This window comes from Muntiacus reevesi, chromosome 1 (assembly GCF_963930625.1).
Source record: "Muntiacus reevesi chromosome 1, mMunRee1.1, whole genome shotgun sequence".
NCBI classification, from domain to species: Eukaryota; Metazoa; Chordata; class Mammalia; order Artiodactyla; family Cervidae; genus Muntiacus; species Muntiacus reevesi.
The window spans coordinates 215,391,988-215,418,985 of record NC_089249.1 but is presented as its reverse complement, the minus strand read 5'-3'; positions in this window follow the sequence as shown (position 1 = coordinate 215,418,985).

Here is a 26,998-nt window from a genome sequence, read left to right as displayed (position 1 = left end):
CTGAACGCTTGGCCTTAGGCCAGACTGTTGTGTGAATTGGTAACTGAGAGACCATATGTTTGTATCACTTACCATCTAGGGGACTTCCCTAGTGGCTCTAGTGGTAAAGAACCCAGCCACCAATGCAGGAGACTTAAGAAATGCTGGTTTGATCTCTGGGTGGAGAAGGTTCCCCGGAGGAGGGCTTGGCAACCCACTCCAGTATTCTTGCCTGGAGAATCCAATGGACAGGAGAGCCTGGTGGGCTACGGTCCATAGGATCACAGAGAGTCGGACAGGACTGAAGCGACTTAGTCTGCACGCACCCCTCTAAGGGGCAGGTTTCTTCTTGGGGAAATCAGGAAGCACCCATCTTTCCCAGGAAATTTGTGTGCATGCAATGATTTACTTTATTTTATTTTTTAATATTTATTTATGTACTTACTTATTTGACTGTACTGGGTCTTAGTTGTGGCACATGGGGTCTTTGATCTTTGTTGTAGCATGCAAACTCTTAGTTAGAGCATGCGGAATCTAGTTCCCCAAGCAGGGACCAAATCCAGGTTTCCTGCATTGGGAGCATGGAATATTAGCCAAGTGACCACCAGGGAAGTCTCTGATTTACGTGCATCAAAAATTGTATCCACTGATGTCCAGGCTCTTAAATAACACAAACCATCTTCAGTTTGTGTGCTTCAGATGTCATAGCTCACATTGAGGGCCTTGAAGGCACTCCAGACATAGGACCCTCCAACTCTCAGCTCTCTCTCATTTCATCTCAGGTCGTGGCACAGCAGGGTCTGGACTTCCAGTCCCAAGTTTAACATTCAGGAAAAAAGGAGTCACTGAGAGATTATGGAAATACCACTCCATGGCCCACCTTCCTCCCATTTCTGTGCCTTTGTGCTTCAGGTAAAGCATCACATGTTTAGAATTAGTGACTTGCCTGACCACCAGAATCCACCAACCAGAATCCACTCATTTAATTGACGCTTCTGAACTTCTGTGTAGCAAAAATATGGATTAAAAATAGTCTAGGTGTTGTTTCTATGCAAAAAAAAAAAAAAAAAAAGCTTCCTTTTCTTATGTATGGGTAAATATAAATAAAAGAAAACCCCAGACTTCCCGTTAGACATCCTATTTATGCTCTTGATCTCATCTGACAAATGAACAACTCTGTGCCTTGCACAAGCCATATTCATCTCTTCACTTTTGGACCTCACGGTGATGGGTTGACAGCTCCCGAGAGCACTGAAGAATGCTTTTGGTTCTGTTGTCAGCTTGCTCTAAATTTTGTCTCACGCATGTGAAAACAACAGTGCTTTGTGATCCTGAATCAGGAGTTTATCAAATTAGAGCTTTCTCAAGTGTCGGAGTCAATTAGAGGACAAATTATTTTCTGGAACAATACTAATACAATGAGGCCAGTGGTCTCATTTGCTGTCTTGTGTGTGAAATGATGTTGTTTACATGGGTGTATTTTTAACAGGTCCTTCATGCAGGATAAATTGAGTTTTTGGATTACCTATTAATACTAGCGAATTTACCTATTAATTTACCTAATAATACTAGTGAATAAAATATAAAAAAAGAGTCACTTTTTATAAATAATATAAATTTATAAAAAATATAAATTTCAGTGAAATTTCTTTGAACCGACAAAAATCTTTGGTTTAGGAACCAAAACATGTATGTTCTGATCCCCGCTTTGCCATTTACTTACTGGCTTTCTGTCCAGAGTGAACATCTGTTGTTTTTGCCTGCTCATCACCCATGTCCTCGTCTTCAAGTACCAGCAGCTCTTTCTCACTCACTTGCCATGTTTCCCTTGGGACTGATCCCAAATCCCAGCCCCAAGGAATGTTCTAGGCCAGGACATTCAGACTTATGGTGATTAGTTCAGCATTGGGCATGCAATTTAAATCAGGTCAATGAAATTCAAGCTGTGATGTCTGCTAGAACTACTCTTTTTCTCTGGGATTGCCCAGTTGGTGGAATACTAGAGCTACTAGTGGCCATCTTTGTTCACAGGAAAGCAAATGCATTGCCAAGAAATGGAAAACACATACATGTTTGGGATAATTTTAATTGAGCACCTAGATACAGCCTTGAAAGTGAAAGTGAAAGTGTTAGTCACTCAGTCGTGTCTGACTCTTTGCTATGGACTGTGGCCCACCAGGCTCCTCTGTCCATGGAATCCTCTAGGCAAGAATACTGGAGGAGGTTGCCATGCCCTTCTCCAGGAGATCTTTCCAACCCAGGGATTGAACCTGGATCTCCCACAGAATCTGCAGGCAGATTCTTTACTTTCTGAGCCACCAGGGAAGCCCCAGATACAGCCTTACCTGTACAAGTAAAAGCTAATTACAAAAGCTAATAAATGTTCCACATATTTGCCTTTTTCTTTTCCTTCACTCCCTCCTGTCCTTTCCTTCCTTCCTGACTTGGTTTTTGTCATTTGCAACCAAAAGAACAGTGATTTTAGCAAAGGCCTTAACCTGTTTGGGCTTTATTGTACAACTGATAAAATTAAATGAAATGAGATTCCCCGCCTATCAATGCAGGAGACCTAAACGATGAAGGTTCAATCCCTGGGTTGGGAAGATCCCCTGGAGGAGGGCACAGCAACCCTCTCCAGTACTCTTGCCTGGAGAACCCATGGACAGAGGAGCCTGGTGGGCTATAGTCCATAGGTTTGCAGAGTCGGACACGACTGAAGCGACTAAGCACACGTGCTTTTATGACTCAAATATCCATTATGGAGATGGTGAAGCCCCTTTGGAAATGTATTTATCCTGGGACACCAACTAAACATTCGGGGACTGGGAAGAGTCAGTGTAGCCCAAAACCTTTCTAAGCTCTGGCTCCAGGCAGCAGTGGCTGCATCGTGTCACTGGCCGTCTCATCTGCTCTGCTGGGCTGGTGAATGAGCTGACCGCTCCCACCAGGTCAGACTGTCCAGAGGGTGACAACCATTGCAAGCACACGGCTCTCCCTGCCTTATGTGTAACCGGCACACTGACTGACCCAAACTTGGGTGCAGGTAGGAAACAATTTTGTTGTTGTTTAGTCACTCAGTTGTGTCTGACTTTCAACCCCATGGACTGCAACACACTAGGCTCCTCTGTCCTTCACCATCTTCCAGAGTTTGCTCAAACTCATGTCCATTGAGTTGATGATGCCATCTAACCATCTCTTCCTCTGTCATCCCCTTCTCCTCCTGCCCCTAATCGTTCCCAGGATCAGGGTCTTTTTCCAGTGAGTCTGCTCTTTGCATCAGGTGTCTTAAGTATTGGAACTTCAGCTTCAGCACCAGCCCTTTCTCATTGTTGACTCTCCAAATCCATTCCCTGTACCAATTTTTATCCATCCATGATAAAATTTCTTGGGAATTCCCTGAATGGTCCAGTGGTTAGGACTCTATGCTTTCACTGCCATGGCCTGAGTTCAATACCTGGTTGGGGAACTGAGATTCTGCAAGCCACATGGTGAGGCCACACACACAAAAATTCTGGTCGTTTTAAGAATAGTTACAGTTCAGTAATTTAAAGTACCCCGTCTGCTGTAATAATTAAAAACCAAACTTGACTGAAAAAGGAAAGCTCTGTCCTCCCAGCTTATGTTTGAGCAGTGGGAAATGGATGAAGGTTGGCTGGATTCTCTTCCATCCCCACTGTCCTGTTCACCTTCTCTTTACTTTACCAGGCTGCTTCTGGCTCCTCCAGAGCCTGGAGAGGGTGGAGAGAGCGTGGAGAGAGCAGAGATGGGGGTAGGAAAGCTCGTATTTGGCTGGTGTTGCCATAACCCATGCTGTTGCCTCTTGGTTAGACAGGTTCCCAGCAGGGCCCATGTGGGGTTTATGGGGGAACATTCTTGGGAGCCTTCAACTGCATTGGTTTCACCTTTTCTCCTTCAGCCCCTGTAGTCCACTGGATCTGTTGGGTTCACTTTCCTTCCAGGTGGCCCATATGGGCGGGGTCTAAGATGTTTTGCTAGGCCAGGTCCCTTCCTGTGGTCCCACATCTCATCCTGGGGAGAGGGCCATTGTGGATGTATAGTCAGTTTTCAGGATCCCACTCTACTCCACCACCAGGCTGCTTCACAAGCCTCTTCCTGTGGACTTCTTGAGGAGTGAGCCAGACTTAGCCTCTGTCCCTCAAGCATTCCAGGGGACACAGATCAGACTCTCCAAGTGATCCTTTTGAAGCTGTTATCAGCTGAATTGAAAAGGGGAAAGCCTCAGCCCTCCTTCACGACCCCAATGTAGGATGGAGACTTGCAGACTCAGGGCACAGTCTCATGCCTCTCCAAAGAAAACCTGGAAGCTTCCTTCACCTCAACCCTCTGGAGTCCTCCAGGCAGATGACAGCTGGTGCACACATCTTCACAATGGCCTGCATAATGGTCAAGTGCCCCACTTTGGACTGGGGCTTCCTTGACTCCTAGTGTTCTCTGATACTTCTCTGCCTCTGGGATCTTAACCAAGACTGAGACATAAAGAGCCCCCTGTTAATTTCCTGTCCAGGAACTTCCCTGGTGGTCCAGTGGCTAAGATTCTATGCTCCCAGTGCAGGAGCCCAGGTTTGATCCCTGGTCAGGGAACTGGATCCCACATGCTACTACTAAGAGTTCACATGCTGTAATTAAAGATCCCATGTGCCACAACTAAGACCCAGCACAGCCAAATAAATAAATAAAATTAAAAATATATGTCCTGTCCATGCCTTGGGGTCGCTGTCAGAGCTTTCTAGTTCTAAGTGCAAGTGGTGTCGTCTTGGTAGAGGGGTCTCCAATCCTATCTTTAGGCTCTTCCCCCTAATCACCTCTTTGTCCAGGAATCAGTAGGATCTGGGCCACCGTGGCCCCAGGAGTGAAGGGGGCCCACCTTTGAACAGGAGGATTCATTCCGATTTCTTGCTGCCTTGCTCATTTAGGAGGATTTCAGTCACACCTGATGAGTCTTCAAGCACTCTTCCCAATAATCATTATTGGGAGTGCATCATTATTTAGATTCTGACATATATCATTGGTCTGAACACCTTTGTGAGTTAGACTCCTAAAAGGAGACCAGAGAGGTTAAATACCTCATCCAAGGTCACACAGCAGAGCCATGGCAAAAACTCTACGAATGTGACCCCCATATCATTGCTCTGGCCTCTACACCTTGCCAGCTCCCTCCTAAGCTCATTATCATCTGTTAAAAATTCCTCCTCCCGTTTTTACACACAGCCTCTGAGATGTCTGCAGATTCATTTTAAACAGAATGCAAACATTTCCAGAATTCATTTCCATTTCCAGCTCTGAGGAGTGTTAACATCAGAGTACTTGGCTGATCATTTTTCCTCTAGCAGCAATAATTGTTTTGAAGAACTTGACACACATTTCACCAGGGTTCAGTGCTACCGGGCAGGCAGGGAGCTGTGAGCAACTGAATTCCAAGAGCTAAATTTGCATGGTACGGGCGCCCGGAGAATGAGCTGAACACCCAGCTCCCATTAACAATAATGAGAGGTGTGCGTTAAGCTCTTCCTCGTTGCCAGAAATATATCTCATCCTGTGGGGATCTGTTCTGATCCTTGGCCCTTCTGTGCACCCAGCCTCCACAGCATTTGCTCTGTAATTTATAAAAGATGTGTGTTGCACCTGGGTGCCTCAGAAAATTTAACATAATTTAAAAGCATTCAACACCAGCCTTAAATTAAATCTCCCCAAATCCCTTGCCAGACAAGTATAATTAAACTCAGACCCACACAGGTGAGTCTATTAATACATTTGAAGGATCAGGAGACCTGGGCTGGGTTTAAGACCGGAGTAGTTCAGAGACTGGAGTGGGGAGAAGGATTGTCGCACAGGTGGCGTGGCATCCCGAGGGCAGATCCCAGAGCATGGGAGGGCACCATTATTCCCAGACACTGCCGTAACAGACACCGTCTTACTCATCTGGCTCCGCCCATCAAGGAGAATAGCTTTGGCTTCCCACTCAACACCTTGGCCAACAAGGTCCTGGCTGGCCTGACCCCAGGCTTCTCAGCAGAGCAGGAGGGTGAAGTAATCAGAGTTTCTCACAGTACTGGGATCACTTGCTCATTTCGAGGTAGAAGGGTATCCCGTGGACAAAGTGCTTGAGCTTAGGACCTGAATGATCTGCTACAATACCAATAACAACACTTCCCACTTTACCATAGATTTTATTTTCTAAAACACTTATTTTTAAACCCAAGTCCCTGGAACCTTGGGTACCATGAACAGTACCACTTTGGGAATTAGAGTGAACTGGTATGAGTCTTGGCTCTTAGTACCCACTAGTGAGTGACCTTCAATAAGTCACATCGCCTCTCAGCTTCTTTGTCCTCATCTGTAAGGGGGAAGGGGATAACAGAGTCCACTCTGCCATGGCTTTCTTTTTTTTTTTTTTTTTAGATATGTTATCAGTTGGAGAATCTGGATAAAAGGTACACAGGAATTCTTTCTGCTATTCTTTTTAACTTAGCACTTTATTTTTTATGATAAAATTTATTAAGAAATAAAATATATGTAAATATTTTTGAGGACTCAAATACATGTCATTTAATTTTTTTTACCCTATACCAATATTTTCTTCTTTAATTCTTAACTTTTATTGGAGTACAGTTGCCTTAGTGGCACAGACAGTAAAGAATCTGCCTACGATGCAAGAGACCTGGGTTTGATCCCTGGGTCAGGAAGATCCCCTGGAAAAGGACACGGGAGAAGAATACCCACTCTGGTATTCTTGCCTGGAGAATTCCATGGATGGGGAACCTGGAGGGCTGCAGTCCATGGGGTCGCAAAAGAGCAGGACACGACTGAGTGACTAACACTTTCACACTTCGCCTTACAATGTTGTGTTACTTTCTGATACAGCAGAGCGAATCAGTTAGACTTATACATATGTCCATTTTTTAAAGACTTCCTTCCCATTCGGTCACCACAGAGCGCTGAGTGGAGTCCCTTGTGCTGTGCTGTAGCTGCTCATTAGTTATCTGGACATGTCATTCCCGATCTCCCGATGCATCTCTCCAACCCCCTTCACTCCTTGGTGTCCATGTTTGTCCTCTACATCTGTGTCTCTCTTCTGCATTGGTTCATTGCTAACATTTTTCTAGATTCCACATATAAGAGATAGCATACAATGTTTGCTTTTCTGACTTCACTCTGTATGATAGTCTCTAGGTCTATCCACATCTCTGCAAATGGCAGTGTTTTGGTATTTTTATGGCTAATTTTCCCTTGTATATATGTACCACATCTTCCTTCTCCTTTCCTCCATTGATAGGCATTTAGTTTGATGTTGCAATGAACATTGGAGTGCATGTTATCTTTTTTTTTTCCATTTATTTTTATTAGTTGAAGGCTAATTACTTTACAGTATTGTAGTGGTTTTTGTCATACATTGACATGAATTAGCCGTGAATTTACATGTATTCCCCATCCCGATCCCCCATCCCATCTCCCTCTCCACCTGATTCCTCTGGGTCTTCCCAGTGCACCAGGCTGGAGCACTTGTCTCATGCATCCAGCCTGGGCTGGTGATCTGTTTCATCCTAGATAATATACATGTTTTGATGCTGTTCTCTTGAAACATCCCACCCTCGCCTTCTCCCACAGAGTCCAAAAGTCTGTTCTGTACTTCTGTGTCTCTTTTTCTGTTTTGCATATAGGGTTATCGTTACCATCTTTCTAAATTCCATATATATGTGTTAGTATACTGTATTGGTCTTTATCTTTGTGGCTTACTTCACTCAGTATAATGGGCTCCAGTTTCATCCATCTCATTAGAACTGATTCAAATGAATTCTTTTTAACGGCTGAGTAATATTCCATGGTGTATATGTACCACAGCTTCCTTATCCATTTGTCTGCTGATGGGCATCTAGGTTGCTTCCATGTCCAGCAAACAGTGCTGCGATGAACATTGGGGTGCACGTGTCTCTTTCAGATCTGGTTTCCTCAGTGTGTATGCCCAGGAGTGGGATTGTTGGGTCATATGGCAGTTCTATTTCCAGTTTTTTAAGAAATCTCCACACTGTTCTCCATAGCGGCTGTACTAGTTTGCATTCCCACCAACAGTGTAAGAGTGTTCCCTTTTCTCCACACCCTCTCCAACATTTATTGCTTGTAGACTTTTGGATAGCAGCCATCCTGACTGGCGTGTAATGGTACCTCATTGTGATTTTGATTTGCACTTCTCTGATAATGAGTGATGTTGAGCATCTTTTCATGTGTTTGTTAGCCATCTGTATGTCTTCTTTGGAGAAATGTCTGTTTAGTTCTTTAGCGCATTTTTTGATTGGGTCATTTATTTTTCTGGAATTGAGCTTCAGGAGTTGCTTGTATATTTTTGAGATTAATCCTTTGTCTATTGCTTCGTTTGCTATTATTTTCTCCCAATCTGAGGGCTGTCTTTTCACCTTGCTTATAGTTTCCTTTGTTGTGCAAAAGCTTTTAAGTTTCATTAGGTCCCATTTGTTTATTTTTGCTTTTATTTCCAATATTCTGGGAGGTGGGTCATAGAGGATCCTGCTATGATTTATGTCGGAGTGTGTTTTGTCTATGTTCTCCTCTAGGAGTTTTATAGTTTCTCGTCTTACATTTAGATCTTTAATCCATTTTGAGTTTATTTTTGTGTATGGTGTTAGAAAGTGTTCTAGTTTCATTCTTTTACAAATGGTTGACCAGTTTTCCCAGCACCACTTGTTAAAGAGGTTATCTTTTTTCCATTGTATATCCTTGCCTCCTTTGTCAAAGATAAGGTGTCCATAGGTATGTGGATTTATCTCTGGGCTTTCTATTCTGTTCCATTGATCTGTATTTCTGTCTTTATGCCAGTACCATATTGTCTTGATGACTGTGGCTTTGTAGTATAGTCTGAAGTCAGGCAGGTTGATTCCTCCAATTCCATTCTTCTTTCTCAAGATTACTTTGGCATATATCTTTTTGAATTCTGACTTTCTCCAGGTACATGCTCAGGAGTGGGATTGCTGGGTCATACGGTGGATCTTTTTTAGTTTTTTGAGGAACCTCCATACTGTTCTCTGTAGTGGTTGTGGCAATTTACATTCCCACTAACAGTGTAGGAGGGTTCCCTCTTTTTTTTTTTTTTTTGGCTATATTGTGCGGCATGTGGAACTTCCCCAACCAGGGTTCAAACCTGTGTCCCCTGCTCTGGAAGTGCAGAGTCTTAACCCCTGGGCCACCAAGGAAGTCCTGCCGCAGCTTTCTTAACAGACAGACCTGGATGCTGTATTTCCAGGGTTGCCCTACCTCCATGGTGCAAGCTGGATAAATTCGCATGATGCTGAATCCCTGGCACTTTATCCCAGACTGCAAATCATCTAAATATTTCTCTTATTGCTTGATCTAAAAGCAAGGGTGCTCCATAAACTCTTAAGTAATCTTAAGTAGAATCTTAAGTAGAATCCCACTCTAGATGGGATTCTAGAGAAACAGAATCACTTAATTGAGACAATAAAGAAAAAGCCAAATTTAGGACCTGAACAATCCATGTGATGGCTTTACCTATGTACTTGGTGGGGTTGGAGGCCCCAGCTGGGATTGTGCCTTAGAACTGCATAGTGCAATGTGTGTGTGTGTGTGTATGTATGTCTCTGTGTGTATAATACATTATATATATGTGCTGTGCTTAGTCAGTCTTGTCTGGCTCTTTGTGACCCCATAGACTGTAGCCTGCCAGGCCCCTCTGTCCATGGGATTCTCCAGGCAATTCCTGGAGTGGACATTATATATATACACACACACATACATTCTCATTAACCTTTTTTATATTGATTACATGTTGAAATGATAATATTTTGAACTTACTCGGTTAGATAAAATATTTATTTAAATTGTACTGACTTCTTTTACATTTTTTTAATATGGCTACCAGAAAGTAAAAACTACATATATGTTTTGTATTATATCTATACTATCCTGGAGGTATCTTTTGTTGCCATTGTGAGAGGTAGATACACAGCAACATCAGCTCAAACAAAGGGTTTTATTTTCTGGATCCTTGTGTAATTGTTCAGAAACCTCAGAACCCAAACTCCAGTGTGAGTATTGTTCTGGGCTACTGGGTCTGGGAAGTATCCTAGGTTCCCATGGCTCAAAGGCCTCCAGCAGCAGGGTTAGAAGTCATGTTCAGCCTGTGTGGTTCACCAACTCCTGTTCATGCATGTTCTCTCGCCTTCCACGACCAGTGGGCAGCCTCTCTCCAGATTTTGTGTTTATATTGCTGAGAGAAGGGGAATCATACTGGCCTAGCTAATGTCTCTCTTCTCCATCAGCTCTCATGGTCAGTCCCGACAGCATGCAGTTAGTGTTTGGATTCAGACAAAGCGTAGGAAGAAGCTTAGGTGAGAGTTGTACAACAGAGTGAGAGGAAATCTAGGGAGAGGAGGCCTTTGTTATGTCCTGAGTTTTGAAGTGAAGTGAAAGTTGCTCAGTCGTGTCTGACTCTTTGCGACCTCATGGACTGTAGAGTCCATGGAATTCTCCAGGCAAGAATACTGGAGTAGGTAGCCTTTCCCTTCTCCAGGGGATCTTTCCAACCAAGGGATCGAACCCAGGTCTCTTGCATTGCAGGCGGATTCTTTACCAGCTGAGCCACAAGGGAAGCCTGTGCTGAGTTTTGTTCCCCTCCAAATCCAGACATTAAAATCTTAACCTCCAGGACTCCTGAATGTGACTATATTTGTAGGATCTTTGGAAACGTACTTAATATAAAAAGAGGTCATGAGTTGGGCCCTAATGTTTTGTGGCCTAATAAAAGGCTTGGGATGCAGACCTGAGGGCAAAGATCGTGTGAAGACACAGGAGAAGGTGGTCACTTACAAGTAAAAGTGGGGGGCTTCAGAGGAGACTGACCCTGGTGGCATCTTGATCTCAGACCTCTAGCCTGGAGAGTTGTGAGGAAGTAAGTTTCTGTTATTTAAGCCACTTACCTGCAGTACAGTTTTATAGCAGCCCTAGCAAACTAAAGAGGAAACAGGGGCAAACTTTATTTTTTTGGGCTCCAAACCATGCAGTTGGTGACCGCAGTCATGAAATTAAAAGACATTTGCTCCTGGAAAGAAAAGCTATGACAGACCTAGACAGCATCTTAAAAAGCAGAGACATTACTTTGCCAACAAAGGTCCAATCAAAGCTATGGTTTTTCTAGTAGTCGTGTATGGATGTGAGAGTTGGACTATAAAGAAAGTTGAGTGCCAAAAAACTGATGGTTTTGAATTGTGGTGTTGGAGAAGACTCTTGAGAGTCCCTTGGACTGCAAGGAGATCCAACCAGTCAATTCTAAAGGAGATCAGCCCTGAATATTCATTGGAAGGACTGATGCTGAAGCTGAAGCTCCAATGCTTTGGCCACCTGATGCAAAGAGCCGACTCATTTTAAAAGACCCTGATGCTGGGAAAGATCGAAGGCAGGAGCAGAAGGGGACAACAGAGGATGAGATGGCTGGATGGCATCACCGAGTCAATGAACATGAATTTGAGCAAGCTCTGGGAGTTGAGCAGACTCCAAACAGAGGAGCCTGGTGTGCTGCAGTCCATGGGGTCGCCAAGAGTCAGACACGATTCAGTGACTGAACAGCAACAAGCAAACTCACACAGCCCTCAAAGATGAACTTGCCCCAGGCCCAGGTTTTCTGTCCACTCAGCCTACCTGGGCTGCAGACTTGTGACTGGTGAAGGCAGCCAAGGAGATTTCCCGACAGGAAGTCAGCCCATCCAGGTGTTCACATCTCCCTGACTCTGGCTGGAGGCACCAGCCGTGGGGGCAGCCTTCCCCTCACCCCTGCTGCGGTGCACTTCAGCCAGCCGCTCCTTTCTGCTCTGTTGGCTCCTGGAGGACGAGGTCTGCTTTCCACACCTGCTGCTGTCTTTCCCTCCTGAGTTGGCAGCAGGAAGACAAGGACTTGCCCTGGCTTCTCAGCAGCTGCGAGGCAGCTGTTTTTGCTTTGAAAGTCACCAACCTGGGAGCTCCCAGAACTGCTACCCTCTTTAGTGGAACAGGCCCCAAAAGAGCACATGGCAGGATGCCGAGTGCCAGGAGAAAGCGTAGTTGTCATCTGAGGCCTTGAAACTTTTAAAGTGACTCAGCAAAGCTGTGTACCCAAAACTTTATCAATTATGCATCATAAAGAAGTTGTTTAAATGTTCAACGTACTAATTAAATAGTACTTGAATTCATAGCAATATGGAGTCATTATGAACCCTGCTCCACCCCTTTGCAAAATGCAGAGGCATGCAGAATGGACAGCCCTTGAGCAGCCTTGCCATTGGAGAAAAATGCCCAGGGTATATTAATGGAACACAGTAGAGAGATGCTTCTTTAAGTCCATTTTCTGTACCTGTTTTTGCCTGTCATCCTGTGATTGCAGAAATCTGCAGCCTGAAATCTCTACTCCTCTCTACTAAGTTTTTGAGTTCAAGAAAGAGGCAGCTATTTGGCTTCTAACAGCATGTGATGCACCTCACTAGCACTGGACTCTGAAGGTCACACTTGAACCTGGGATATGTGTGGATGTGGCCAGCACCACCCTTCCGAGAGGCTCCACCTTCACCTCCAGAACTTGGGGTTCCTCCAGAACCTATAGCCTTGGATTGTCTCAGGATGTTCCTTATCGCAGCCACTTGCCAGATGCATTGTTATATTGAGAGAAAGGGTTTATGAGAAATCAGAGTGACAGTAATTTAGTTTTTAACAAGGGAGAATTGAAATGCTTGCAGATAAAATTCACTTACAGTGGTTATCTCGGGAAACTTTTCAGTTTTCTGCTCCATTTTTTGGTAGTGACATTATATTCATTTTTTAATAATAATGAAGGAGACAAAGCAAATAAATGTCTCCTCTCTGCAGTTGAATCAGATGCCCTACATCGTGGCTGTGGCAGACCATCCATCCAGACTGCACAGAGTCTGGGATGACATCCAAGCCGTGTGACCCACCAACAGTCTAGCCCATCACGGGGAGTTTGATTGCCAAACAGGCTGGTGTGTTGGAGAGAGCATCCCTGAGAGGGAAAATCCAGAATGCAGCCCCTGGCAAAGGAGAGGCCCTGCGCAGAGCCCCTGGGAAGCACAGCCTTGGCCGCGTGTCTTAGCCCAGCATTCTCTGCCATTGCCTGACCCATCTCCCCTGTTAGGTTCTGCCCTCCAAAGCCAGATGGTGTGAAAGGAGCTGGTTTCCCTGAGAACACAACAAAGTGGCCCTGTCTTTAGGCCTGGAGGGGCAGGGGTGAGAGAAGAGAGCTGCAGCTTTCTGCCTGCAAAATCCACATCTCAGTGTCCCGCCAGCCGCCTCCTGGCAGTCCCCTCTCCTTCCTCCCATGGGCTTTCCATGGGAAGGAAAGAGGGTGAGGAACCAGGGAATGAACAGTCAGTATTTGTCAACCATGAGCCAACTGCTCTATGTGAATTAATCCATCTGAACTGTCACAAGGACTTGGAGAGATTGGGGTGGTAATCTATGTTTTTTTTTAAAAAAACTTTATTTCTGGCTGTGCTGGGTCTTCCTTGCTGCACTGGCTTTTCTCTAGTTGTAGCGAGTAGGGGCTACTCTCTAGTTGCAATGCACAGGCTTCTCATTGTGGTGGCTTCCCTTGTTGTGGAGCACAAGTTTAGAGCCTATGGGCTTCAGTAATTATGGCATATGGGCTCAGTAGTTGCAGTTCCCAGGCTCTAGAACAGAAGCTCAATATTTGTGGTGCACGAGCTTAGTTGCTCCACGGCATAGGGGATCTTCCCAGACCAGGGACTGAAACTGTGTCTCCTGCACTAACAGGCGAATTCTTTACCACTGAGCCACAAGGGAAGCCCACTACCTTTATAAAATGAGGAAACTGGGGCTAACGACCTAAGAAATGAGTCAACTAACATTATGCAGCCAGTAAGACAGATGATCAAGACTTGATTCCAGATTTTCTGACATTGAAATTCAGGCTCCTGGCTTGACTTCTTGTGCGTCCTGCAGGGTGAACGACTAGTTCCAAGACTCCAAGTCTATTTTTTTCCCCAAAATGTATTGCTATGGACTGAGTTTCTTTAGCCTAGCTTAGCAATATGTGTAGGTTAGAGATGCAGGTACAGGGTCCACAGAACGGACAGCTGGAAGCTGACCACACTAGGCTAGAAAACTGTGGATGCAGTAGGTTGTGTGGCTTGGCCATCGTTCCTTCTGTGAACACGGAGCATGGAGAGTGTAGTCTCCCTGCGCAATCCCCACTCCTCCTCTTCTACCACGGCACTCAGCACCGTTCTTCCATCTAGTACAAGTTTAAAAAGTGTTGAACCACAGTCAGAATAAAGTTGTGAGCAGATGAGCCTTTTATTATGTGCCCCAGTATGAAGTCTGCATGTGAAGTGTGTACTAGGATCACCTAATCACTAGGGCTCAAAATTGGGAAAGGAGTCCATCAAGGCTGTATAGTTTCACCTTGCTTCTTGAATTTCTATGCAGGGTACATCATGTGAAATGCTGGACTGGATGAAGCTCAAACTGGAATCAAGATTGCCAGGAGAAATATCCATAACCTCAGATATGCAGATGACACCACCCTAATGGCAGAAAGCAGAGAGGAACTAAAGAACCTCTTGATGAAGGTGAAAAAGGAGAGTGAAAAAGCTGGCTTAAAACAACATTCAAAAACTAAAATCATGGCATCTGGTTCCATCACTTCATGGCAAATAGATGGGGAAAAAATGGAAACAGTGGCAGGTTTTATTTTTCTGGGCTCCAAAATCACTGCAGATGGTGACTGCAGTCATGAAATTAAAAGACGCTTGCTCCTTGGAAGAAAAGCTATGACAAATCTAGACAGCATATTAAAAAGCAGAGACATTACTTTGTTGACAAATGTCCATCTAGTCAAAGCTATGGTTTTTCCAGTAGCCATGTACGGATGTGAGTTGGAACGTAAAGACAACTGAGTGCCAAAGAATTGATGCTTTTGAACTGTGGTGCTGGAGAAGACTCTTGAGAGTCCCTTGGACTGCAAGGAGATCCAGCCAGTCAATTCTAAAGGAAATCCACCCTGAATATTCATTGGAAGGACTGATGCTGAAGCTGAAGCTCTAATACTTTGGTCACCTGATGCAAAGAGCCAACTCATTGGAAAAGACCCTAATGGTGAGATAGATTGAGGGCAAGAGGAGAAGCAGGCAACAGAGGATGAGATGGTTTGATGGCATCACTGACTTGATGGACATGAGTTTGAGCCAACTCTGGGAAATAGTGAAGGACAAGGAAGCCTGGTGTGCTGTAGTCCATGGGGTCACAAAAGTCAAACATGACTGAGCAAGAACAACCACCACTGGGGCACACTTAATCATATAATTCATTGTTCTTTCAGCAGAGCAGAGAGATTACTATAAGCCCAGGAGCCTGGTAACTGCTTTTATGTAGCCAAATGTGACATTTCTATGCTCTGTGGGGAGGTGGGTGAGGGTTGAAGGCAAGAAAAACAAGACAGAATACTCTGAAGAAATGTGGTCCAGAGAAACAGACTCCTCTGAAGACATTAGAGTGACAACTAAGGGCAGAGATTGCTAAATGTCTTTCCTTTCTCTGCCACCTTTATGATTTTTCTCATTACAGTAGATCACTGAGCTATTATTTATTTTATATTTTAACTTCACTCATTTGTATTTTCAAAGAAGGCAATGGCAACTCACTCCAGTATTCTTGCCTGGAAAATCCCATGGACGGAGGAGCCTGGTAGGCTGCAGTCCATGGGGTTGCTAAGAGTCGGACACAACTGAGCAACTTCACTTTGACTTTTCACTTTCATGCATTGGAGAAGGAAATGGCAACCCACTCCAGTGTTCTTGCCTGGAGAATCCCAGGGACAGGGGAACTTGGTGGGTTGCGTCTATGGGGTTGCACAGAGTCAGACACGACTGAAGCGACTTAGCAGCAGCAGCAGCTATCTGTTTTACACATGGTAGTGTATATGTATACATGTATGGGCTTCCCTGGTGGCTCAGAGGTAAAGAATCACTTGAGATGCAGGAGACTGCCTGGAGTGCAGGAGATGAACCCTTCCCTGGATTGGGAAGGTCCCCCGGAGAAGGAAATGGCTACCCACTCCAGTATTCCTGCCTGGAGAATTCCATGGACAGAGGAAACTGATGGTCTGCAGTCCATGGGGATCACTAAGAGTTGGACACAATTTAACAACTAAACCATTATCACCGCAGTATTGTCAATCCTAATCTCCCAATTTGCCTCACCCTTCCCTTCCCCTCCTGAGTCCACGTGTCTGTTCTCTACATCTGCATCTCTATTCCTGCCCTGGAAATAGGTTCATCTGTACCATTTTTCTAGATTCCATACATATGCATTAATATACAATATTTGTTCTTTTCTTTATGATGTACTTCCTTCTTTATGACAGCCCCTTGGTCCATCCACATCACTACAAATGACCCAATTTCATTCTTTTTGTGGCTGAGTAATATCCCACTGTATATATGTACCACATCTTCTTTATTCATTCATCTGTTGATGGACATCTAGGTTGCTTCCATGTCCTAGCTATTGTAAAAAGTGCTCCAGTGAACATTGGGGTATGTGTGTTTTTTTGAATTATGGTTTTCTCAGGGTATATGCCCAGGAGTGGGATTGCTGGGTCATAGGGTGGTTTTATTCCTAGTTTTTTAAGGAACCTCCTGGTAACCATCCTGTTATCCATAGTGACTGTGTCAGTTTACACTCCCACCAATAGTGCAAAAGCGTTCTCTCTTCTCCACACCCTCTCCAGCATTTGTCAATCGTAGACTTTTTGATGATGGCCATTCTGACTGGTGTAAAGTGACACCTCACTGTGGTTCTGATTTGCATTTCTCTAATAGTGAATGATGTTCAGCATCTTTTCATGTGACTCTTGGCCATCTGTGTGCCTTCTTTGGAGAAATGTCTATTTAGGTCTTCCACCCATTTTTTAATTTTTTTATATTGAGCTGCATGAGCTGCTTATATATTTTTGGATAGAATATTTTTAAATGAAACATATCCCAAAAATATGGAGAGCGAGGTGGTTGCAGTCACAGCACTTCTGGAGTGGGGTGGGGTGACTGCTCCCCTGCTCCTTCATGGGTCTGGTGCTTAGAGTCAAAGTGGACCCACTTGGGGCAGCGTGTGCCCTTTGCTTTGCCTTGCAGGGTTTTCTGAGCTGGCTTGAATGCAGCTGTACGTTTTCCAAAACTTTAATCCCTTGTATCTTGTTACTTGAAACCCTCAGACTCTTTCATGAGCACGCGTTGCTGTGGTCCAAACTAACTGGAGAAAGAAAGAGAGGAGAGAAGGGGATGGCGAGGCTAGAGATTGAGAGAGAGAGAATGAGAGCAGGTGAATTGATGCGATATGAGGAGCATGAGGCCCAGCACTGAGAAGGAAAATACAGGGGAAGCCCAAGGGTCTCCTACCAGTGCCCTTTTCTGACCCAGACAAGGTGGCCAGAAGGCAAAATAAAAGAGCTCCCGCTGGGATGGGGGTCTTTATAATATTTGGGCAGAGAGACCTATTCACCTGCGGTTTTCCTGTCACCTCAGGAAATTTTCATTGTGTGTGTTGATTGGTTAGGGCTCTTTCTTTAAATTTTGTTAGTTTAAATTTATTTAGTATTTCTTTTTGGCTGGGCCGGGTCTTCATTGCTGTGCGGGCTTTTGTCTAGTTGCAGAGAGGAGGGGCTACTCTCTAGTTGTGGTGCTTCTCGTTGTGGTAGCTTCTCTTGTTGAGGAGCACAGGCTCTAGGGTGTGTGGGTCCGTAGTTGCAGCTCCTAGACTCGAGAGCACTGGTTCAGTAGCTGTGGCACACGGGCTTAGCTTTTCTGTGGTATGTGTGATCTTCCCAGACCAGGAATCGAACCCGTGTCTCCAGCATTGGCAAGCAGATTCTTTATCACTGAGCCACCAGGGAAACCCTGGTTAGGGCTCTTAATTGCAAGTGGCACAAGAACCAGCTCAAATAGTTTTCAGCAGAACCAGAAGGTATTGATTCTTGTAGGCTACACTGCACTTCCTTGGTGGCGCTTCCCCGGTGACTCAGAGGGTAAATCGTCTGCCTGCAATGTGGGAGACCTGGGTTCGACCCCCGGGTTGGGAAGATCCCCTGGAGAAGGAAATGGCAACCCCCTCCAGTAATCATGCCTGGAAAATTCCACGGACAGAGGAGCCTGGTAGGCTACAGTCTATGGGATCGCAAAGAATCACACACGACTGAGCAATTTCGCTTCTCAGGCTACACTGCAGAGGGGTAGGACTGGTTTTGGGTATGGCTGAGCATGAACCTCAGACAGCGTCCTCAGAACTCAATTTTCCTTTCATTTTCAGCTCTGTTTACCGAGTTGGCTTCTGTCTTTTTAAAATTTAATTTTTATTTTATATTTTATATTGGAGTATAGTTGATTTACAATGTTGTGTTAGTTTCAGGTATATAGCAAAGTGATTCAGTTACACGTATGCCCATCTTTTTCAGATTCTTTTCCTATGTAGGTTATTAGAGTGTACTGATTAGAGTTCCCTGTGTTATACAGTAGGTCCTTGTTGATTATCTGTTTTTGTCTTTAGTTTTTGACCATGCCATGTGGCATCTTAATTCCCTGATTCCCTGCACTGGAAGTGCAGAGTCTTAACCACTGGACCACCAGGAAGTCTCAGTTATGTATATACAGTAGTCGTATGTATATATACTACTATGTGTATATACTATGTGGTAGTATGTTTATATACTTTAACATGTATAGTAGTATGTGTATGCTAATCCCAAACTCCTGATTTACCCCCTACCTTTCCCCTTTGGTAACCATAAGTCTGTTCTTGAAGTCTGTGAATCTGTTTCTATTTTGTGAACAAGTCCATTTGCTTCGTCTTGACTTTGCACAGTCCTAATGTGGCTGCAGGAACACCCTGCTGACATTGTGTTTGATTTCCAGAACATATTTGGCTGCAACTCACTCCCCTGCAGCTTTTCAGCAGATCCAGGGTTGTAGGAAGGTCAAAGGCCATTTCCGCCAAACTCAGGCCTAGCTGAATCGCAAAGGAGAAAAACTGAAGGGCAACAACCAGGCATTGAATCTGATTCAGAAAGACCTCTTTGGTGGTGTTTACACCTTGATGTACAAAGTAAGTTATTGATTTCCGTCATCAAGTTGGGACTTGGATTATCAGATTTCTGCTCAGTGTATGAAATAGACTTTAAATAGATAAGGAAAATATTTTTTAAATAAGATAGCCATACAACCGTCCTTTGCAGAGATTGAGACTTTTGGAAACACTCTCTGGGCCAGACTCACTGTGGCCAAGGACGTCCTTGCGGGCACAGGTGCCCACAGAACCAGGCTGATTCTTTGACTCCTCTCCCTGAATTATTTCCCCTTCAGACTTTCTACTTTTGCTCCATAATGTAACTGACACCATAATCCAAAGGTATGGGCCCAAAAGGAAACCAGAGGGACTTGGTTTAGAATTTCCTGACAGAGAGTACAGAATAACTCAAACTTACTGTTAGACACTGGCATTTGTTTCCTCATAGCACCTTTAAAATAAGATCGATATTCTTCATGTATCTGTCTGGAGGAAGGGTCTCAGACAGCCTCACCAGGTCACCTTGAGCCCCGAGATGATAAACGGCAGCTTCCCACCCCATCCGGGCCTGTGTTGTTCCTTCTCCATACCCGCTTCTCCTCCATCCTGCCTTCTCTACTTGCTGCCCTCCTCTTCCCTGAACTCGGGCCAAAGCTGACTTGGCTGAGAGAACCACGGCTTTGCTGCCTGTTTACCTTGGAATAATACAAAATAAAAGCTGTGCTGCCACTCTTGAGTTTATCGAGAATTTTCAGTTTTCATGCTTTCTCTCTCATTCAAGTGCCGTGACGCTTCCACGAGAAAGGCTGAGAATGTGCAAGGGCTCTGGGTCATTGCTGCATCTCAGCCCAGCCCAAACACGGTCCAAAACGCCGATAATCAGGTCCTCACCATGTGAGTCTGTGATCTGAGAAGTGCTCTGTGGGGCAGGCTCGCCTCTGCTCCACGGGGGATAAGCTGAGACAATTTGACGGGCAGCTGTAGGATGAATTGCTAAGATGACTCACTCACCTGGCTGGCCAAGTGGTGCTGGCCATCCCATTGGGCTTCTCCAGGGGCTAGTTGGATTTCCTCACAGCATGGTGGCTGGGTCCTGAGAATGAGTACCCCAAGAGATGTAGAGTGAAATTCTGTTGTTTTTTAAAAGGCCTGGGTTCGGACACTGGCATAGCAGAATTTGTGCTAGTTTCTGCCGGCGAAGCTGGCACAAAGCCCAGATTGCAGAAGAAGGCACAGAGGCCTGCACCTCTCAGTGGGAAGAGCGGCAAGGAACTGGGGGGCCATGTTTTAAAGTTGCCAAGTTGAGATGAGGGAATTGAAGCCCCAAGACATCTAGTGACTTGCTGGAGGTCACTTCAGTAGACACCTTCTGGGGTGCCTGTCCAGTTTGTTACCACCTTCTCTGAGATTTGCTCTTCACCCTTGGGGTGCCCTCTGAAGCCCTATTCATGCCATGAAACCAGGTGCCATAGGAGTTCGATGTATGAATAGTGCCCTCTGGAGTTTCTCAGTGCTGCCATCCTGAAAGCCCCACTGTGACTTGCTCCCAGGAATTTGGGATTGGAATGCAGACAGATGAGGACTGTAATTGGCAGACAGACCCAGCATCCAGTCTCTGGGTCAGAGGAAGCCCAGAGCAGGGGCACCCTGATACATGTTCAAGATAGGGGAAGTTACTTCTTTTCTCTGGGCCTCATCCTTCTGTGAATGATGCTAATGATCTGCGTTAATTCACTGCAGAAGGGAAATGTACAAACTTGGCTCCCCAAAGCACTTTCAATGTCATATTTCCTGTTTTTTTTTAAATCATTTTTTGAATTGAGGTATAATTAATTTAAAATGTTGTGTTGTGGATATGTAGCAAAGTGATTCAGTTATACACACTTACATATACATATATTGTTGTTTAGTCTCTTAAATCATGTCCCATTCTTTGCAACCCCATGAACTGTAGCCTGCCAGGCTCCTCTGTCTGTGGCATTTCCCAGAGAAGAATACTGGAGTGGGTTGCCATTTCCTTCTCTAAGGGATCTTCCTGGATCAGGGATCAGGGGTCAAACCCACATCTCCTGTATTGCAGGTGGATTTTTTACCACTGTGCCACCAGGGAAGCCCATATATATACGTACAACATATATGTGTATATATATTCTTTTTCATTATTGGTTATTATAAGATATTGAATATAGTCCTCTGTGCTATCCAGTAGGATTTTGTTGGTTATCTGTTTTGTATATAATAGTGTGTATATGTTAATCCCAAACTCCTCTTTATCTCTGCTCCCCCATCTCCTTTGGTAACCATAAATTTGTTTTCTAAATCTGTGAATCTATTTCTGTTTTGTAAATAAGTTCATTTGTATTATTTTTTTAGATTCCACATATAATCTGTCTCATATGATATCTATCTTTGTCTGACTTACTTATTATGATAATCTTTAGGTCCATCCATATTGCTGCAAATGGCATAATTTCATTCGGTTTTTGTGACACACTAATGTTTCATTGTATATATATGTACCACATCTTTATTCATTCATCTGTCTATGGACACTTAGGTTGCTTCCATGTCCTGACTGTTGTAAATAATGCTGCTGTGAACATTGGGTGGATGAGTCTTTTTGAATGAGAGTTTTGCTTGGATATATGCCTAGCAGTGGGGTTATTAGATCATATGGTAGCTTTAGTTCTAGTTTTTTAAGGAAACTCCATACTGCTTTCCATAGTGGCTGCACTGATTTAGATTCCCATAAACAGTGTCATTTCCTGGTATTTTATTTCTCATCTTAGCATTGCCGGAAGACTGAGAATAGGGTAAGGAGTGGCTCATTTTGTGATTTACTCAACTACATGAAGTCACAGATTCTCTGTTTCAGAGTGGAAAGACTGAGGCTGAGATTCCAAGAGCACTGAGGTGCCCCAGGCAGTGGGGTAACGGAATGTTCCTGTGGGGTCTGTCTTACCCCCCAGGTCTGCTATCTGGGCCAGAAGAGATCATGCCTGGAGAGGAGCTTATCACCCATGAGACACTTCATGACATTGTTTTTCGTACCATCATCATATAACAGTGGTTCTCAGTTGGGGTGAATTTACCCCCAGGGATCAGTTGGCAGTGTCTGAGACAGTTCTGGTGGTCACAAGTGGGGAAGGAATATCCTACTGGCTTCTAGTAGGTGGAGGCCAGAGATGCTGCCCCCTTTTTCCCCCCAAAAAATTATCCAACCCAAAATGTCTATAGTACCCAAGGTTGAGAAGTCCTGCCTTATCCAGTGGCCCAAGGGAAAATTTGAATTTACAATCTATGCTGAGTCAAAGTTTAGATTATGGCTTGAGTTTTTAATGTTGGGCTTTTTCTTTCTGGGTTATGACTCAGGTGACAGGTGAAATCTCCCTGCATCTTGAATTAATTTTATGAAGTTAATTCAAATTCCAAGTCTATACCTTCTTGCCTAAGATTTCTGCAAACTCCCATGGTCTTGCTTCTGATCACCTTTCATTACCACATGTGGTGTCTGTTCTGTTCCATATCAGCTCATGTGTGAAACTCACCTTCTGTGTCAATTTCCATTCAAGCGTGAGCATGCACACACACCCTATGTGCACCAGACAGTTAATATGTGTGTGCAGTACAGTATTGTGTGTGTGTGTGTGTATGTATGTTTGTGTATGTTTCAGAGGGGACAGGATGGACTCGGAGATTTTGAATGGGGCATTATTCCTATTCTTGTTTCTTGCGTGCCATCCTCATGGGTCACATGGAAACAAAAGAGTTGCAGCAATGAGTGTATGAAGAATAGAGAGTGAGGAGATATAATAACTGGTGGCTATGAGAGAGTGATATTTTAAAAATGGAATGTTCTGTGAATGAAAAAGCCAAGGGAAGTATTTCTCAAACTTTTTTGACCATAACCTCAGGAAAAAAAAAGTCTGACACCGCAGTTCTGTATGCCTGTCAAGTATGTATAATTCAAGCAAAAGTTTCTTGAGATATGCCCTCATTACATGCAATGATCTTGGCTATTTTCTTTTCTATTTTGTAAAAATGCTACAGCTCACTAAATTGCCTTCATGACTCACCATTGGCTCTAATCGGCAGTTTGAAAACGTGGTGAGGGTGATGCCCTAGGTTTAAAGCCTGAGTAATGGAGATGGATGGATGTGGGGAAGAGTAAGGCTGCTAGTGTTGACAGAGTTGGGAGCTGCAAAGCTCGGGTACTACGTGGTCTTTCACAGTTGTACCCAAGTTCTCCAGGAGAACGGTGGGACTTGTGGATCAGGGAAGGTTGTAACACATGAGCCCAAGTCATCAGTAAATATGGAGGAGTCATCAGAATGTCATTCAGTGTCTAAAAGGACAAGAGTGAGAAAGCAGGTTGGAAAAAAACTCAAGAGGTAGTGTTTCTCTCTGAATGGTAGCATATTCGCTCAGTCACGTCTGACTCTTTGCAACCCCATGAACTATAGCCCACCAGGCTCCTCTGTCCATGGAATTCTCCAGGCAAGAATACTGGCGTGGGTAGCTGTTCCCTTCTCCGGGGGATCTTCCCCACCCTGGGATCAAACCAGAGTCCCCTACATCGCAGGCAGATTCTTCACCATTTGAGCCATCACGGAAGCCCGCTGGCAGTTTAGACGAATTCTAAACATCCTTCCAGTCCCCAGCACCCATGGTACAATACAGCTGCACTGCACAGGTAGGTGATCTTTGTTGATGGATTAATTTTTTTGGCAAAGATTTATTCAGCACCAACTTACCACCAGATCCCTGCACTTCTGTGACCTGCCTTGTTCTCCCTAGAGCATCCTAGAGACTCACAGCTACACCTGTGAATGCTGTCTGATAACGTTATCCTGTTCCTCCTCTACTATCTTCTGCATTAACACATGAGTCAAATGTAAGAAAGCAATTAGAACATGTAAAAGTCTGAACCTGTTGTAACTTGAAAATGACTCCTGACCCCTTTATAGCATAGAATTTAGGGCAAGATTGTATGACTCATACAGTCTAGGACTAACTTCAATACCTGCAAGAGTGTTGGAATGAGCAAGCAGTGAATCTACAGTCTAAATGATGAAAGACTCAGCCATGGACTCCAATTATTACTTCAAACACAATGTTCCTGCTTCAGGCTCTTTGGGAGAAGCCTGGGTTTGAAAAGATCACCGTTTATTTACCTCTTTCCTTGCTCAACATCCATCTGTGGTCCTCTAAGAGTAAGACAGAGGTTGCTGTCTCCAGCTCTCTAGCCCTTGGCAGAGTCTGGGGTCTGTTGAACCCATGTGTGAATCCAGGTCAGTTGCTCACCAGTGTTCCCATCTAGATGTCAGTCTTCTATTTATAATATAGGCTTCTTATGCCTGAAACACATAGGACAATACCTGGCACAAAATAGATCTCTAAAAATATTATTTCTTTTGCCATCCTTCCCTTTATCCTCCCTCCTTATGGCAGATGGCTTCTCAGTTCTTTACCCCTTACTGTGTGCCATTTCCCATGTTCCTTCTATGAGAGGCAGAATATATATTTCTGCCCTACTGATATTGGACTTGCCCTAGTTGGTTTTATCTTGGCCCTGTGACTTGCTCTGGCTATTGGCATATAAGCAGACATGATATGAGTGGAGGCTTGAAATGTGTTTTCATGGTTGAGCTTGCATTCCCACTTTTTTTTTTTTTTTTAACCATGAGAACAACATGTCTCAAAAAGCTGCTGGGCCGAGGAGGGTGGAAAACTTGTGGAGAGTCCTGAACCCAGCCTGCAGGTTGGTGTAAAGTCCAGCTGAACCCAGGCTGATCTTCAGAGGGAGAAATACATGCTTCTGGTCATAGGCCTGTGAGTTAATGCAACATTATTGTAGCAATAGCTAACTGATAACTACCTTATAAATGTCATCATCCATAATAAATGCTTCACATATTCAGTAACAGAGAGAGTAACTTTTCCAGGGAAGCAGTAAACAAAGTGAATCACTGGTGCATAAAAGGGACTAAAGATCCAGTGGTGTCAATGGCTAAGACTCCATATTCCCAATGCAGGGGTCCTGGGTTAGATCCCTGGTCAGGAAACTAGATCCCACATGCCACAACTAAGAGTTCACATGCTGCAATTGAAGATGCCGAGTACCTCAGCTAAGACCCAGCACAGCCAAATAAGTAAATAAAAATAATCAAAGGGACCAGAGCTTTATTTTTCTGCTGAACCTGAAAAACATGTTGCAGTGTCACATACTGCAGCTTCCCCTCCACCTGTGTCTGTGGATAGGGGATTTCATATCAAGATGAAACTGGAGATGGCTCCATTTTCTTGAAGATAATAGTGCCAGGATTATTTTTCTCTGAGATTAGACCCAAACTATTATTAATTGAAAAAAATAAGCATACTTTACATGAAACTAGATTTTATTGACTTCAGGAGAAAGCAGGTTCTTACTGGGTGAAGTTGTCTGCTCCTAGGTGGTCATAAGGTGACCTGAGCCATCATGGTGGAGAAACTAAAGGAGGTTCCTGTTGTACCGGAGATAGAGTCCTTTTCTGTCCACTCTGCAGCTTCTGAAGAAAGCAGAGGAGAAGGGCACCACCTCACATAACTCCCGGAGGCCTGCAGACTTGTCTCCCATGGGGAAAGTGAAAGTGTTAGTCGCTCAGTCGTGTCCAACTCTTTGTGACCCCATGGACTGTAGCCCACTAGGGATTCTTCAAGCAAGAATACTGGAGTGGGTTGCCATTCCCGTCTCCAGAGGATCTTCCCAACCCAGGGATTGAACCCAGTTCTCCTGCATGCAGACGGATTCTTTACCAGCTGAGCTACCAGGGAAGCCCATGGGGAAGGTAGACTCCAAACAGATGGGGGTAGGGGTTGGAAGCAGCAGGGCCCTTCTCTCTGGGATGGAGGCTCCTGGAGGCAGCGGCCCTCCTCGGGCCCCCCGGAGCAGGTTGGGCAGTTTACACACCGAGCATTTGGGAGCTGGTGGGTGGGTGAGGACTAGAATTCCAGGTGTGTTCCACTTACCAGGCCAGGAATCAGGCATGAACCATTGTCTGCCTGGCGCACCATCAAGGCAGAAGGAGGGGACTTTCTTATTTTCCCGATTCTCATGGGAGCACAGCATAAACCGGCAGCTGTTCTGGATAACAAAGCGCCACTTCTGTGGGACTGTCCGTGGGGGACATCCTCTGAAGACCTAAACTTCAGAGGTCTGTTCTTCCAGCCCCAAGTGTGTCTGGGACAAGGAACCATGCTAGTTAAATAAAGCCGCTTCTTCCTGCCCATTCACCATGTCTGCCACAGGCTACCTTTCTTTCAGTAACGTGTCCTGCTGAGTTCAGAGTGAGCGCCTGCCGAGGAAGACGGGTGCGGTGCCCCTTCCAGAGAGGAAGCACCTGTTTCCTGGTTACCTGGTAGTGCCGGGCCCTTCTGCATTGACCTCTAATTCCTTTGGCCCCAGGGACCATCATGCGTATTTCTCTGCTTGTCCACGGTCCCCATGAAGTACTGAAGGACATCTCCCTGTGATATAGAAAGAAGGGCAGGTCCTGCTACACCCTGCTTACCATTCTCTTCTATTTCTTCTGTGCAGAGAACTCCCACTGATGAGTTTCCGCTTTTCATTGCTTTTTCCTCTGTATCCCAGTGGGGATAGAGCCAGGTTTTGTGGGCGTCTGTGCTTCCATGATGTGAAGGGCCTACTTTATGGGGGAAAAAAAGTGGAAAAGAACATTGTGGGATTGGGTGTAGAAGTGGAGTTTTACTTCTATGAGACTGGAAGGGGCTAGTGTAAGGACCTGATCCTGAAGTTGGGGCGTCTTTGCTTCCTGGGAGTCTGCCTCTGAGCACAGCTGATTTAATTTCTCCCCCTTCGGTCTAGGAGGATGGGAGCCAGGAGCCAGAGCCTTCTCGGGGGTTGGGGGCGGGGAGC